This window comes from Phascolarctos cinereus, unplaced genomic scaffold (genome assembly GCF_003287225.1).
Source record: "Phascolarctos cinereus isolate Bilbo 61053 unplaced genomic scaffold, phaCin_HiC Scaffold_2;HRSCAF=192, whole genome shotgun sequence".
NCBI classification, from domain to species: domain Eukaryota; kingdom Metazoa; phylum Chordata; class Mammalia; order Diprotodontia; family Phascolarctidae; genus Phascolarctos; species Phascolarctos cinereus.
The window spans coordinates 393289497-393303418 of record NW_027555625.1 but is presented as its reverse complement, the minus strand read 5'-3'; the positions used below and the strand labels follow the sequence as shown (position 1 = coordinate 393303418).

Genomic DNA, 13922 nt, shown 5'->3' with positions numbered 1-13922 from the left:
TTTAGTAAGAGAAGCTAAGGTCACATGAGGTCCCTAACCTTCTGCCATCCTCATCAAGGAAGACAATCTCACTCTCCCATAAAAAAAACCTGTTGGTATCCCTGCCAAGGACAGAATAGCGTTTGATGCCAATAGGGCATGTGCTCACAGAGGCAAACTCACAAAAATGGAAAAGGGCAAGGGTCATTGGACAGATAGAAAAGACAACTATTAGTATCCTTTTCATCTCTAGACTTTAGGACTAGACTTTTTAATTGCCTCAGCCCTTCCTTTAGGTGCAGTGGTTGAAAGTTTGAAGAAGACACTCATCTTGTTTGGATGGTTTTCCAAGGTCTCTCTGGGGGCCTTCTACAAAACACTGCAGTTTCCCTCAAATAGAGGGAACCTAGCAATGTTTTCCAAAACACCACCCGCCCTGAAGCATTCTTGGAACAGCAAGCAGGGACCAGAACAATGAGAAGGAGGGAGGAAGGGAGGGCCAGCCCCTTCGGTGGAGGCAAAAACATGTCTACATCCCCAGAGTGGGGTCAATCCATTCCAGCAGCTGAGCAAGGCAGCTGGGTGAACACATTAAACACCGTACTTAGAGCTGAGAGAAAGAGAGAAGAAAAGGATAAGTGGCATTTTTCTTTGCTGAAGTTTGGAAGTAAACAAGGACAAGTAGTTTTCAGGATGATTACAAAATGATGGAAATTTATTATTCCCTCCTCCCTTCGTGCTCCCCCCGTCCCCCACTTCAAAAGCCCCCAGCTATGTAATGTGGTGCAGCTTCACTCCCAGAGGTTGGAAGACACATTCTCTAAGTCAGAGGCAGAGAGGGTTTACTCCAGGAATCCAGGTTTTCCACCGGTGCTTGGATATGCTGGCATCTGCCTGTGCTGTCTGCAGGTTCAGAGTTTTCCTTTTTCAAAAATGAGAGAATCATCAGGAGAGAAACATGGTCGGAAAACCATGCGTCGAAGATGCCTAGGAGACCAAAATGAAGATCTTTAACATTTGGCTGAAGGTAAATGGAGTATGCAAGGTTGTGGGTTTGGCCCTTTCACAATGAGGCAGGTAGGCATGGAACATGGCTGCATTGCTCCCCTACTCAATAAACTCCATGCTCCCTATTACCTGGGGCCAAATACAAATTCCTCTATTTGGAATTCAAGGCCCTTCACCACCTGGATTCAATCTACCGTTCCATTTTCATTACGCGTCACTACCCTCATGCACTCTCTGGTCTAGACAAATTTGCCTTCTTGTTTTTCCTCCCCATGATACTACTCCCTTAGCTGTGTGCCTTTGCAAGGAGACTGTTTCCTGTATCTGGAATGTGCTTCCTCTTCCACCTCTTACTGTAGAATTCCCTGGTTCCCTTCAAGGCTCAACTCAAGCCCTGCCTTCTACAAGGGGCATTTCTTGAGTACCTTCTTCTCTCCACCAGCTACTAGGGCCTTCTTCTTTTCCTAATTACCTTATATTATATGGTATAGATCTTGTATTTATTAATCTATGTATGATATAAACTCCTAGAGGAAGCCACCAGCTGGGAAACTCTCTCCATAGGTATGAATCAGCAACTCCTAAATGCCATGGTTCTAAAGAGCTCCCTGTGCTACTGAGAAGTAAAATGACTTACCCATGGTCACATAGTCAGGGTGTGTCAGAGGTCATTCACAAACCTAGGTCTTCCTGATTCCAAGGCTGATTCTCTGTACAATATACCATGTTTATTCAGACACCATTATTCCCATTTTATAGATGAAAAAGGGGAAATGATTTCTCTAAGATTGTACAGTTAATTACTGACAGAACTGAGATAAGAAACCAGGTCTGCCTGGTACCTTTTGGTACTTTTATGCTGGCTCCTGTGGGTGGATAGGCATCTACGTTCATCATTGCCTGAATGGGTATGCTTGGGGCGAAGGAATAATAGAGATTGACCTCTCTTCTCCTACCAGGATGTTCCGGTCTGGAAAATACCGCCTCTATATTACAAACCATCACACAAGCATTGCCCAGAAGAGGTTAAAAAGGATATACTATATTTTAAAATCAATGTGTAACCTTCAATTATTTATGTTATTCTTCCTCACCCCTGCTGCCATTATGATTTATAGACAAGAACTAGCTGGAGTTAGTTAATGGCACATCTTGTTACATTCTACACAATGGATTTGATGGAGGGCCCAATATTCGTTTGTAATAAAGTTTGGCTCCCCAAATTATTTGCAATAGCAAAAATGATCTCTAATTGACCACTTTCAGATACTACTTAAGCCTTAATTTGGAGGGCATGAGTGGTCTGCCCAAATGAGCCATTCATTTTGAGCTCCATTTCTCTACCACTTGAGATCCTAAATGGTGGGTACCAAAGGCTAAAGGAGCCCCTGGAGATGTCTTTTGAATGAGTCTCTCTCCTAAGTCAGGGAGTCATGGAGCTCTCCGTTCTAATTGGCTTGCAGCACGGCTTCATGAGGGCAAGAGTATGTGTGTGACATTCTGATCTAATTTTCTTTTTACAGTAGTATTTATGAAGGTGTGTGGGATCAGGATGCAGGGTCTATGCCTTATTCAAAAGCTCAGGAAAGCTGTTGGGAGATTCAGCCTGTTTCAACCCCTCATATTTCCTTCCTTCTTGGGGCTGGAGTGGAGGTAATGCTAAACCACTTCATTTTGCTACTTTTCAGTGGTTAACTGAGATTCACTCCTTGAGACTCCCAAGGACTTCACCATTGATTATATTCACACCTGAGTTCCGGTTCCTTTGGTTTTTCCCCCAGAACCTCTCCAGAGGTGAGTAGGGACCTAGCATTGTGCCAATCAGATAGATAATGGCTCCCAAAATACTTATTCTGACAGAAGGGGCAATACTCAAAAACCTCAATTTAAGACCCCAACTCCACACAGTTGCACCAGCCAGCTAGCAGACAGGTACTGCCATCTTCTACTCACCCTAGAATCCACTCCTTCTGGAATCCATGGGTCACGCCTTACTCTGAACATGGAATAGGCTCCAAGGGTCCATGGCTGAATAACTTCCTCTCACTCACTCTGAACACAGAATCCATTCTAAGAATCCATTCTAAGAATCCATTCTAAGAATCCATACTCCAGTGCTCCCAGACTGTTCCATAAACTTCTCAATATTCAGAGCCCATTGGTTTCATTTATGCAATGACTGTTCCGTGTTCTGTTGTCTGTATCTCTGTTTCTGTCTCCCTCATTCCATTTCATTCATTCAATAACCATCAGCTCAAATGTCATGTACTATACTAAATCTTGGTAGCTAGGTGGTGCAGTAGATAAAGTGCTGGGCCTGGAGCTAGGGTTGGGAACCTGTGGCCTTGAGGCCACACGTGGCCTTGTAGGACCTTGGGTGTGGCCTTCGGACTGAGTCCAAGGTTTACACAACAAATCCTTTTATTAAGGGGATTTGTTCTGTGAAGTTTGGATTCAGTCAAAAGGCTGCAGTGGAGGACCTACAGGGCCACATGTGGTTTCAAGGCAGCAGGTTCCCCACCCATGGCCTGGAGTCTTCCTGAGTTCAAATCTGGCTTCAGACACTTATTAGCTATGTGACCTTGGGCAAGTCACTTTACCCTCTTTGCCTCAGTTTCATTATCCGTAAAGTGAGCTGGAGAAGAAGTAGTAAACCACGCCAGTATTTTTGCCAAGAAAACCCCAAACCTCATGAAGAGTCAGACAAGACTGAAAAACAACATACTAAGCCTTTCCTAATGCCTCCATTGTTAATGGAACTAAATTACTTCATACAGGTTTTATATTTATTTGTGCATATGTTGTTTACCCCAAATTGAATGTGAGCTCCTTGAGAGCAGGGACTGCTTTATTGTTGTCCTTGTATTCCTTAGAATGCAGCACAGTGCCTGACACATCTCATTAGCCCCCATGGATTCAATTAACCTCTCTATGCATATGATTCTCAAATCTATTTGTCCAGCCCTAGCCTCTCTCCTGACCTCTGCTCTCTCATCTTCAACTACCTATTAAACATCTCAAACTGGATGTCCTGGAGATATCTTAAATTCAATATGTCCCATATAATAATAATACTCATTATCTTTACCTCCCTAATCCTTCCACACACTTCCTAACTTTCCTACTACTGTTGAGGATACCACCACCCTCCCAGTCACCCATGCCCAACACCTGGATTAATCCTCAACTCCACTTTCTCACCCCAAATATGCAGTCAGTGATCAAGTTCTATTGTTTCTACCTTCATGATATCCCTTGTATACGTCCCTTTGTATCCCTGCCATTGTCACCATCCTGGTGCAGGCTCTTATGCCTGGACTCTTAATGCATTAACCAGTGGTTGGTTTCCATGCCTCAAGCCTCTCCCCATTCCAGTCCATGCACCTCTAAGCTACCAAACTAATTGTCCTAAAGTGCAGATCTAACCATATCACCTCCTACTTCCACCCCCTCCCAACCTCCTCCCCACCATTTCATACTCAGTAAACTCCAGTGACTCCCTATTACCCACAGGACCAAATATAAAATCTTCCATTTGGCTTTTAAAGTTCTTCACAGCCTGGCCTTTTGTTTTTGTTTTTGCCTTTCTCTGCATCCCCAGTGCTTCACCCAGTGCTTTGCACGCAGCAAGCTCTTAATAAAGACTTGTTGACTTGATTTGACTTCACTTGACTTGGAACATACCTGTAGCGGGTGCTTTATAAAATTTGTTGATTGAATGAATGACTGAATGACTCACTCTTCTGTGACAAACACCTCCGGGGGCTAGATCTCATAGTATTCAACTAACAATAATCCCCAGCATCAAAAGAAAATCTTGAGGCTCTTTTATATAATGAACAATTGTAGGATATTAGCAATTGCAAAGTGCTCCAAATACCTGCTCTTACTGTAAGAATTCTGGCAGAAGCTGGGTTGGGGAAGAGTTTCAGGAAGGCCAAGCTGAGTCTTGGGAATGGTCTATGAGTCTTGATTATTGATACATTATGAACAGTGAGAAGATCTTTGGATTCTGGGAGTTGAGTACTAGTTCTTATACTAGGTCTGCCACTAACTCATTGTGTGACTTTGGGGCAAGTCATTTATTTCGCCATTCTAATCTTGAATAACAGATTCTTATAAAAACCAATGGTAATACCTTAGTTAAACCACTTGGGAAGGATGCACAAGCCAAGGCACAACCTTGACAATGAGGAAGAATTCATTTTTCAATGGTTTCATTTTCTTCCTGGTGGGAATCTGTCCTGATGTAAGGGCCACTGACTGGCCAACCCAGCACACTTCTCAGCAGTGGTAGGCAGATGCTATCATGTCTAAAGTCAGCTATCTTTTATAAGGAGTAAAAATCAGGGAGCAGAAGAAGGTTAAGCACTTGCGGGGGGCAGGTCATGGGCTTCTTTTAGCCATTCGTGAGGACATTTGCAGAGCAACAGCAGCAAATAAGACACTTACAAGGCAGCAGTTCAAACAACAAGCTGAATGACCAACAGCTGTTCGCAGCTGCTCCCCCTCTCTGGTTATACGAGCGCTGCTTTCCCCATTGGAGTTGTCCAGCAGGGACATACAGAGGCCCTCTTCTGTTAGTTAATCAGTCGCTTTCAACAGCTCTTCAGTTCTTCTGTCACTTTCTCTGTGTACAATACATATGGTGTAGCTATATGGCTTACATGTGTGTGCATGCACGTGAGGGGGATGCTCATGAAGGTAATCAAATACCTAGTCCAGAACTCCACTGCAAGAGGCCCCTTCACCTACAGCATATGTAATGGATTAGTGTCTTTAACCTAGAGGGAGCGAGGGATTGACATAGCAACAGATACTCTGTCTCACTCAAATAGACATTGTCTCCCACCCAATCTTGCAAAACCTTGAAAATAATTTGGCTGTTGGTTAAACAAATGGTCTCATGGTTGCATGGCACTTTTGCCTTGCTATGAATGCCTGGCTGCTTCAGGTTTCAGTCAAAAAGGTAGCTTAGTTAAACATGTTAGTTCCTCAGCCCAAACATGTAATAGGTCTCTCCCTTTCTGTGGAGCTTATCATAGGCCACTGGGCTGAGCTATTACCATGGAAACATCTGGCTCTCTTTCCTGAGTAATGCTGCCAACCTTAAGTGAGGGTGGCCATCTGAAGGGGTCAGTGTTTGGACATTCCATGATTTTTAATAAGAGGGGTAGGAAATCAATGAAGTAAGGGTTTTGTTTGTTTGATTTAGCATCTACTACCTATGCAAAGTGCTGTTGGGAAGAGATGGTGGGAGTGGTCATCTTCATCACCATCATCAACATGTAAGGCAAAGAGCTCATATGCTAACTCAGGAGACAAAACTAATATCCATTCTCCAAAAGAGGTCTGGTAAGAGCCAGAGCCAACCACCTGGTGCCCAAGGAGGGAGCCAGTCAAGCATGTGTGGGAAGTCTTCTCTAAGTCTTCCTCAGATCCCATGGTATCTCATCTTCCCAAAAGTTGTGCATATGGGATCCTCCAGGCTCCTGGCTGTGGGGCAAACATAACTGCTCACACTATTTAGATGCAAGGAATCACCAATTACGATACTTCTCATAAGACAAAGGACCAGCAGGCTTTACCACCTCTCCTTCCACCAGGCCCTAAAGACTTAATTAGGCCTTAGAATCTGCCCTGTCACTGTGACCTCTGCACCTCTATATATTGCTGTCTGCCCTATAGCTAATACCCCACGGACCCCTGGGCTTTGAAATCTGCCATGCTACTGTTGATAATACCTTTTTAACTTGGAGTAAAAGATGTTAGCTCCTTCAAATAGACTTTCTCATTTTAAAATTTTTATTCTCAGAACTTAGCACAGAGTTTGACATATAATTAGCACTTAGGTCTTAGCTTCCTTTTCTTTTTGGATACTTGGTTTCCCTATCTTACCCAGGCTAGAAGTGCAGGGGCTATTAATAGGCCCAACCCCACCACTGATTGGAATTGGAAATTTCACCCATTCCTCCTTGAGCAGCCTGGTGCCCCCCTCCCCCACACTCCTAGGGTCCTACTATATTGGTGCCAGACTTAGTACAGAAATCTAATTGACTTTAGCCAACTCTTAGTTCCATTATTCACTAACCTCAGCCTCTTTAGTAAAAAGGATCATAGGTGAGCCAACATGCCAGCCACAGCCAGCAGTTAGCAAATGCATTTTCACGCAATTCCATTACATTCCATCATAAAGCAAAGTCCAGGTTTTCAGGCTATGGAAGCTTGCTCTCAGGACTCAGGAGAGCAAGCTAGATAAGAAACATAGTCGTAACTCACCAGAATTCAAGACTGCATGGATGCTTTCAAGTTTTAAGTGGGGTCCTGTGTCATTTAATATTCAATTTTACTCCCACTCTCCTGCTATACACATCAGCCTCTGAGTAGACTACAACAGCCTGGCTCACTCATACCCTTTCAGCTGGAGTTCTTGACTTGCCACCTCTTTCTTTGTTAACCTTCATGGAATTTACTGGGTGGAAGCCTAGAGAGGTCAGTGTGGGCTGGAACAATTAGACAATACTTCATGGTAGGATCATAGGCTCACAGCTTTAGACCAATAAGAGATCTTACAGACCATCTATTCAGTTCAAACCTGTGCTTTTATTAGATAAGGAAACTAGGGCCCAGAGAGGTCAAGATGGCAGAAGTAGTCAGTGAGGCTTAAACAGGCTGCAAAGAGTGGGCTTGGAACTAGGCATTGAAGAATGAGTGAGATTTACTCAAAAATAGAGGACAAGAGAGGAGAAGGGAATGCATTCTAGACAGAGTGAATGGTGTCTTCCCATGACTACATTTCCCTCCTTAGAACTGTTGTGCCACTTTGTTCAAAAGAAAGAGATGCCAGGACTGGTAGCTCCTGAATTCACTGACCCAGCTCCAGGAAGAGTTAGCTGTGGTTAAGTGAGGTTAGAGGTCACTGCCAGGACCAGGAGGCAGGATAGAGAATATTACCTGCTTAGGAACTTTGGTGTTCTCCTAGATCCACATAAATCAATCCTTTGTGCCAAGAGTGCCAGAGTCAGAGTTCCCCTAAACTTTCTGGTTCTTTGTCTATTGAGTCAGCACCAATATGGCACCCCTTCGTCTTCTGAAAGAGGAGAAGTAGTGGGGAGCAAAATAAATTCAAGCTGTAAATGTCCTAGATCATGGGTCCTGATTAATCTTATGTCTGGATGGGCATCAGGGGTTTAGGAGAAAGTTGGTTTTCAAGATGCTTGGTATATGTATTATCCTTTATTATGCATTGTGTTCTTGAATCCATACATTGTAAATTCACATTGCTCAACTTTAACTAGGCTGTCACTTTAGATTGCTGTCCTTTTCTTCATCCCTAATTGATTCCCGGTCTCATTCCTTGCTGAAGCTATTCCAAATGTTCTCTTTCTCTCCTGAAGCCTCCCACATCTCCCCTTCCCATTTCTCCCTTGGCTGAACATCTTGCCTCTATCCCTACTGAGAAAATTGAGGCCACTCAACTGTTAGCTCCTACCCTTCTCTTCATCTCAAAAGTCCTTGACATCATTCCTACTTTCTCCTTCTTTCTTCCAATCTCTAACAATGAAGTAGCCCTTCTCTAATTTTCAGTCTCTCCCCAATTACTGGTTCCTTTCCTTCTGCCTTCACAAATACCCAGGTTTCCCTCATCCTTAAAAAAAAACCTATCTTCTCAAGCTACCATACTTAAATAAACAACTAAAATAAAATAAAATAAACATCTGCTTCCTTTCTCAGTCAAACTAAAAAAAAATCTATCAATACTTTATGCCTTGGCTTCCTTTTCTTAACCCTTTGAAATCTGGCTTCTAACCTCACCACCTAACTGAAAATACTCTCTCCAAAGTTACCACTGATCTCTTAATTAATAAATCTGATGATCTTTTCATAATCCCCATCCTTCTCAACCTATCTACTATATTTGACACTGCTGATCACTTTCCCCTCCTAGATATTTTTTCCCTCTCTTGGTATTTTGCTTTTGTAACACTATTCCATCCTGGTTCTCCTCCTACCTGTGTAATTGCTCCTTCTCAATCTCCTTAGCTGGCTCATCGCCCATATTATATCACCTAACTATATGTGTTGCCCAGGGCTCTAACCTGAGCCCTCTTGTCTTATCTTGTCTTGTCTTGCCTTCTCTCCAATTGTCTTCTCTCCTCTTCTGTTGTCTTCTCTTCTCTTCTGTTTTCCTTCTCTCCTCTTCTTTCCTCTCCTTTTTTCTCCTCTTCTCTCTACTCTCTCAATAATTTCATCAGCTCCCATGGGTCTAATTATTGTCTCTATGCAAAAGATTCTCAAATCTGTATGTCTAGCCCCATTCTTTCCCCAGAGATTTAGTCCCATATCACCAACTGCTTATTTGACATTTTATTTCATGGATGTCCCAGAGACACCTCAAACTCAAAGAGAACTGATCATTGTCTTCCCCTCCCCCCTAAACCACCCCTCTTCTAAACTTCCCTATTTCTGTCAAAGACATTACCATTTTTCCAGTCACCTTATCAAACTCCTTACTCTGCCTCACCCCACTTATCCAATCAGTTGTCAAATCTTACTGTGTCTACCTCTACAGTATCTCTCATATCCAATCTCATATCTTTGCTCACAGAATTTTCCTTAACTACAGATCTGACCACGTCACTACCCCAACTCAATCAACTCTGATGGCTCCCAGTTGCCTTTAGGATAAAATAAGAATATTTCTGTTTAGCTTTTAAAGCCCTTTGAAATATGGCCCTTTTTCTATCTGATCTTACACATTTTCACTTTATGGTACAGCTATATGGGCCTGGTTACTATTCCTCACACTTGACACTCCTTCTCCTATAACTCTGCCTTTGCACTGGCCATCCTACATGGTTGGAATTCATCCTCTTCTTATCTACACCTCATAGAACTCCTTTTTTTTTTCTTTCAGGATACAGCTCAAGCATTACCTTCAAAATAAAGGTTTTCCTGATCCCCTCAACTACTACAGCCTTCTCTCAAACTACCTTGGATTTAACTACTTCGTATTTATTTTCTTTATACTTGTTTATGTATAATTACATATGTATTTGCTATTTCCCCTCTACTCCTCTAGAATATAAGCTCATTGTGAGTAGAAATTCTTTGATTAATTGTCCTTTTATCCCCAGTGGCTATTACAGTGCTGGAGACATAGAGGGTGCATTACAAGTGCTTCTTGAATTATTATTATTATTATTAAGTTCTACTTATTTCTTTCGGATTTCTCTACCATGTCCCAGGAAACTCATCACTGGGAGATCTCATTATCTTGCAAGATTGAATCAGCCTTGGTACTTCAACTTCACCAGCACTCTTCGCCCCTCTGATTTGAGGGCAGAGTCTAAAACCTCCATCTACAGAGAGATTCCAGGACAGCCATCTCCTTATTTCCCTCCTGGCCGCACTATGTTCCTACCCAGATTATCTCTTGTTTTTCAGTTTTCTTTTGGATATTACCATCCAATATAATATTATAAGCTCATTGAAGGCAGAGATTGTCTTTCTTTTTCATATTTGTATCCCCAGTGCTTAGCATTGTACCTGGTACATAGCTGGTGTTTTATAAATGTATATTGACTGACTGATTGATTTTCCACTAAAAGTAACAACCAACTTTATGCAGAATTGAGTTACAAATATCTAATTCCATGGAAGAGGTAGGTAGGTGGCTCAGTGGATAGAAAGCTGGGCTTGAAGTCAGAAACACCTGAATTCAAATCTGGCCTTAGACACTTACTAGCTGTTGTGACCCTGGGTGAGTCACTTAACCTCTTTTTACCTTAATCTACTGGAGAAAGAAATGGCAAACCATTCCAGTATCTTTGCCAAGAAAAGTCCATGGATAGTATTGGTGTGCTATGGTCCATGGGATCATGAAGAGTACTATATAACTGAACACCTGAACAATAATAACAACAATTCCATGGAGAAAACCAGCTTCATTGCAATAAAGTCACTACACTATTACTTTCTGAGATACAGTAAGCTCAAAAGAGGGAAGTATGGTTTCACCAGTGGTGTGGCCTTGAAACTCATTTTCATTGGGCAGATCCACAAATCTATGCCCTTTTCATTGAGCCAGAAACATTGGATAAAGAGGCAAAGCCAAGGGACAGAAGGTCATTGTCTCTCTTGTTGTCTGGAGAGAGTACGGTTCTCAGTCAGCACTTCTGTATAGCAAATCATCTGTAAGCTTCCATGGTCAGCATCAGACAAGAACAATTCCTTTTTCCACATAGTGGGCGATCACCTAGATGTAAAAGATGGATTTGGAGCATATTAAATGGTAGATCCAAAGAATCATCATTAAAGATTCAGTGTTATCTTTGGAAGGAAGTTTCAAGTGGAACACCCCCAGGGATCTGTACTCAATTCTGCTGTTTAATATTTTTCTCATTGAATTGATAAAGGAAAAGATACCATACTTAACAAATCTGCAGATGACACAGAACTGGGAGGGCTAGTTAACATTTGATCAGCTAGCATTTATTAAGCTCTTACTGTGTTCTAAGTACTGTGCTAAGTGCTACAAATACAAAGAAAAAAAATAAAAATAGTTCCCACCCTTAAGGATGAGAGAGACAACATTTAAATATATAGATACATACAAGCTATACAGAAAATAAATCCAGGGCAGCTAGGTAGCACAGTGGACAGAGCACAGGCTGTGGAGTTAGGAGGACCTGAGTTCAAATTTGACCTCAGACATATAACACTCACTAGCTGTGTGACCCTGGGCAAGTCACTTAACTCCAATTGCTTCACCAAAAAAAAAAAGAAAGAAAGAGAATAGATCCAAGGTAACCTTAAAGAAGATGGTGCTAATAGCTGAGGTAGGGTTTTTGGGTAGGGGGGCAGGACTGAGAAAGGCTTCTTGCAGAAGGCTGCACTTGAGCTGAGTCTTAAAGGAAGTCAGGGATGCACAGAGATGGGGGTGAGAAGTAAGAGCATTCCAGGCATGGAAGACAGGTATTTAAAAAAGGTATTTAAAAAGCTCAAGGACAGACACTGGAATGTCATACAAGTAGACTAGGATAGCAGTGCCCTAGAATGAGGAGAGGAGAACCATGGGCTGGTAATGTAGGAAGGGGCCAGGTTGAGAAGAATTTTAAATACTGAGAAGATTTCATATTTGATCCTAGAGGGAACTGCTAGAGTTTATTGAGTGGTGAGGTGATATGGTTATACCTGTGCTTTAGGAAAATCACTTCGGCAGGCATGTGGAAGATGGATTTAACTGGGGAGAGACTTAAGGCAAGGAAACCAATTAGGAGGCTATTATAACAGACCAAATGAGAGAGAGAGACGATGAAGGCCTGAACTAGGTCATTTACGGGAATGGAGAGAAGGGAAAATATGAGAGATGCTGTGGAATAGAAATGATATAATTTGGGATCTGACTGGATATGTGAGGTGAGTGGGAATGAGGAGTTGAGGATGACACCAAGATTTCTAAAGTGGATTATTAGAAGAATGATAATCCTTTGGCAGTCCTGATGACAGAGGTTTCTAAAAGATCCCCTCAGGCTAGAACACTGGACTAGTTTTAATAAGATCACATTGGATAGTGATAAATACAAGGCCTTATGCTGGGTTTGAAAAAAAAAATCAGCTCTACCAGTACAAAATGGGGGAAGTATGTCTAGACAGCAATTCATCTGAAAAAAAAAAAGCCAGAGGTTTTATTGGTCTGCAATCTCTAAGTGAATCAACAGTGTTCCTTGACAGCCAAGAGAACTAATTTGAACAGCATTAGAAGTACTCTAATGGGGGAGTTGGTTTGTTTTCCCTCAGATCAATTGATATAAACATAGGAGCAGATAACAGAGACAACTTTCAAAGATACATTTGTACTCTGTCATCCATCCAGTGAAAAAGTTTCTGTGGTTGAGTTGGAAAAAAAGGGTGGCATTGTCTGGTAAAAGATTGGCCACACCCCTGTGGCCTCTCTGTCCAGTCTCCTTGCACATGGTTCTCCTTTTCTCACTCTTTGGTCCAGCTATCCTGGCCCACTCAGTGTATTCCTCACACATGACATTGCATTTTCCATCTCGAGGACTTTTTAATATCCCATCTCTGGAATGCTCTTTCTCTTCATCTCCACCTCTTCACATCCCTGGCTTCCTCAAGACTTAGCTCAAGTGCAACCTTCTGCAGGAAACCTTTCTCAGCCCCAGCCCCCTACCTCCAGCTGCTACTGCTAATCCTCTTTAAGGTTACCCTGTGTCTATTTTTTATATTATTTATATATATATATCTATATATGTAAATGTTGTCTCTTCCATCCTTAAGGGTGGAGACAATTCATTTTTTTGTTTGTTTGTTTTTAGGCAATTGAGGTTAAGTGACTTGCCCAGGGTCACACAGCTAGTGAGTGTCAAGTGTTTGGTCTGAGGCCGGATTTGAACTCAGGTCCTCCTGATTTCAAGGCCGGTGCTCTATCCACTGCGCCACCTAGCTGCCCCTGAGACTATTCGTTTTTAATTTGTAATCTCAACACTTAAAAAGCTAAGTCTGCCAAGCTCTGGAAGTAGTCAAGCCAGGCCATACCAGAGTAGGGGTGGGGAGAATACTTTCTCTCTGTCCCTCTCCCATCAGTCATGGTATCTTACAATGGCTCTATAAGTTCAAATAGGAGGTACTGCATCTAGTGGGGAGCAGAAACAGAAATACTATAGGGAGACACAGATGCAGAGAGTTGTCATTTCAAGACAGGACCCTGGCAGCAGAGAAGAGAGTTAATTTTAGAATTAAGGGAAAACTAGCCCAGACAACTCAGAGTTGATCTGTAAAGAGGAGCAGACTCAGGAACCCAGTTGAGTGACTCACCCAGCAGAGACACTGCACCTGGGAAGACTGATACAGATACAAGAAGAAGAAAAAAGCACATCAGAGCTATGCAATATAGGAAGTGTGAGTTGCCTTGG

The 13922-nt window shown here is 42.4% G+C and overlaps 1 long non-coding RNA gene across 1 annotated transcript; it reads right to left on the bottom strand.

The window, feature by feature from the left end:
• Nucleotides 1–896: 896 nt before the first annotated feature.
• Nucleotides 897–3050, bottom strand: LOC144455661 (uncharacterized). The gene is made up of 2 exons (XR_013484382.1): nt 2941–3050; nt 897–966 (listed from the first exon to the last, which is right to left on the bottom strand). It is a non-coding gene; the product is annotated as an uncharacterized LOC144455661 (long non-coding RNA).
• Nucleotides 3051–13922: the final 10872 nt, after the last annotated feature.